Below are 3,432 nucleotides of genomic sequence, written 5' to 3'. Positions count from 1 at the left end.
TCTCCCAAACCCCCTCCCCCCGGCAACCCTCAGTTTGTTTTGTGAGATTAAGAGTCACTTATGGTTTGTCTCCCTCCCAATCCCATCTTGTTTCATTTATTCTTCTTCTACCCACTTAAGCCTCCATGTTGTATCACCACTTCCTCATATCAGGGAGATCATATGATAGTTGTCTTTCTCTGCTTGACTTATTTCGCTAAGCATGATATGCTCTAGTTCCATCCACGTTGTTGCAAATGGCAAGATTTCATTTCAAAAGTAAATATTTCAAATATGTTTTTAATAACTATTGTTAATTAAACCATCTTAAACAAATGCAGACGTTTTTAAAAATAAATCAGACTAGGTAAAAGAAACAAGATGGCAGAGGAGAAGGACACCTAAATATCACTGGGTCCCTGGAGTTCAGCTAGACAGTTATCAAACAGTTCTGAGCACCTACAAACTCAACAGAAGATCAAAGAAAAGAGTAACAATTCTAGGAAAAGAAAATTGAACACTTTCCAAAATTGAACAAAATCCAGAAAGTAGGATTTACAGAGAAGTGATTCTGAGGCAATTTATGGAAAGAGAGACTGTGGGGGGAGGGGCCAGCTCCCAGCAAGCAGTAGAGCAGTGGCGCACAAAATACTTTTAGAAGTCAGCTCCACTGAGAAACATTACTCAAGAGGCTAAGCAGGGGGTGGAGCCCTTGCAGACACAGTGTGGTCTCAGGACTTGAGGCGTCACAAAAAGACCAAAGGATTGTGGGAGGGCTTCCAGGTAATTGAGCAGGGAAGCCGGCTGGAGAGATGGAGGCGAGGAGAGGGCTCTTAGCTCAGGGTTGTCTTAAACTGTGATCTGAGGCATATTCAGTCCACTGCTCCCCATAAGTGATAGATTCAGGAAGACTCCCTCCTCCCTCCTGAAGAAGGAGTGATGCCAGAATGCACTGCAGGAATCTGCTGAGTTTGGAGACTCCAAACAGGGCCACGTGCCGGAGATAGAAACACTTGGTCACAGGCTAGGTGAGCACAGATTGTCACCAGAGACCCAGGAGGTGGGAGGGATTGACTGCTTTTCACTGGAGGCGCATTGAGGAGTGAAGCCCCAAACCCTTAGTTCCTATGCACCGAAAATTGGGAGGCAGCCATCTTCATTCCCATCCTCCAAAGCTATATGGAAAGTGTTCAGGGAACCAAAGCTACCAAGAGCAAAACCGGGCAGATTACTTATCTTGGTCCCTGGCAAGGACCTGCAATTCCACCTTGGACAAAGACAGTTGAGAAGCATGGCAACAATCCCCTCCCCCAGAAGATCAACAAGAACATCCAGCCAGACCAAGCTCAACGATCAATGAGAACTGCAAAATGTCAAGCTATGGGAATACAACACATAGAATTCATAGCTTTTTACCATGATTCTTATGTCTTTCAAAGTTAAATTTTTTATTTTATTTTTTCTTATTCTATATTTTTAATTTTTCCTCTTTCCTATTTTAATGTATTTTAACTATTTTTTCAATACCTTTTAAAAAATCTTTTTAAACTTTCATTGTTACAGTCATATTCTATCACGTCATTGTATTTAACATTATTTTTTTTGTATACATATAGGTTCCTCTTTCTTAAAAATTTTGGGATACAGTTTCTATTAACAGATCAAAATATACCCTAAATCTAACACATGGCTTTGTTCCAGTCTCCAGTCTGATCACATTCTTTCCTCTTTTTTTTTCTTTCTTCAACCAACTTTTGAATTCCTTTTTTAGAATCTTTTAATTTTCATCTTTACAGGCATATTCCATACCCATTGTGTTTACCCTTATTTTTGTGTATATATATAAGCTTTTCATTCTTTCAAATTTGGGGAGGGAGTTTCTTCTAACAGACCAAAATATGCCAAAAATCAAGTGTGAGGCTCTGTTCTATACACCAGTGTGTGTGTGTGTGTGTGTGTGTGTGTATAAATAATATATATAAATATACTATATATGGTTATATATTTTTACATTTCTATACATATTTTTTGCCTCATTTCTTCTCCCCCTGATTTCGGGTCTCCTCTGATTTGGTTAGTGTATATCTTTCTGGGGTCACTGTTACCCTTTTAGTATTTTCCTCTCTCATTCATCTATTCTTATCTAGATAAAATGACAAGGTAGAAAAACTCACCACAAAAAAAAAAAAAAAAAAAAAAGAACAAGAGACAGTACCAATGGCTAGGGACCTTATCAATATGGACAGCAGCAATATGTCAGAACTAGAGTTCAGAATGACAATCATCAAGGTGCTATCTGGAATTAAAAAATGCATGGAAGATATATTAGGGAACCCCTTTCTGGAGAAAAAAAGTCCATTTCTGGAAGAATAAAAGAACTAAAACCTAATCAAGTTGAAATCAAAAAAGCTATTAATGAGATACAATAAAAAATGAAGGTTCTTACTGTTAGGATAAATGAGGCAGAAGAGAATTAGTGATCTAGAAGACCAAAGGAAGAAGAATAAAGAAGCTGAACAAAGGAGAGACAACCAACTACTGGAAAATAAGAGGAGAATTTGAGAGATAAGTGATACCGTAAGATGAAACAATATTAGAATAATTGGGATCCCAAAAGAAGAAGAAAGAGAGAGGGGAAGAAGATATCTTAGAGCAAATTATAGCAGAGAATTTCCTTAATTTGACGAAGGGAAAAAGTATCAAAATCCAGGAGGGACAGAGAACCCACCCCTCAACAAAATAGGTCCACACCCCATCATCTAATAGTAAAACTTACAAGTCTCAGTGACAAAGAGAAAATCCTGAAACAGCTCAGGGAAAGAATTCTGTAACATATGATGATAGAAATATTAGATCAGCAGCAGACCTATCCACAGAGACATGACAGGCCAAAAAGGACTGGTGTGATATATTCAGAGCACAAACGAGAAAAATATGCAGCCAAGAATACTATATCCAGCTAGACTGTCAATGAAAACAGAAGGAGAGATTAAAAAAAACTTCCAGGACAAACAAAAACTAGAAGAATTTGTAAACACCAAACCAGCCCTACAGAAAATATTGAAAGGGGACTTCTAAACAAAGAGAGAGCCTAAAAGTAATAGATCAGAAAGGAACGGAGACAAAATATAGTAATAGTCACCTTAGAGGCAATACAATGGCACTAAATTCATATCATTCAATAGTCACCCTAAATGTAAATGGGCTAAATGCCCCAATCAAAAGACACAAGGTATCAGAATGGATAGGAAAACAAGACCCATCGATAGGTTGTTTACAAGAAACTCATTTTAGACCCAAACACCTCCAGATTTAAAGTGAGGGGGTGGGGCGCCTGGGTGGCTCAGAGGGTTAAGCCTCTGCCTTCGTCTCAGGTCATGATCTCAGGGTCCTGGGATCAAGTCCCGCATCGGGCTCTCTGCTCAGCAGGGAGCCTGCTTCCTCCCCTCTCTA

The sequence above is a fragment of the Mustela nigripes genome, chromosome 14, assembly GCF_022355385.1.
Source record: "Mustela nigripes isolate SB6536 chromosome 14, MUSNIG.SB6536, whole genome shotgun sequence".
Taxonomy (NCBI): domain Eukaryota; kingdom Metazoa; phylum Chordata; class Mammalia; order Carnivora; family Mustelidae; genus Mustela; species Mustela nigripes.
This window is presented reverse-complemented; position numbering follows the sequence as displayed.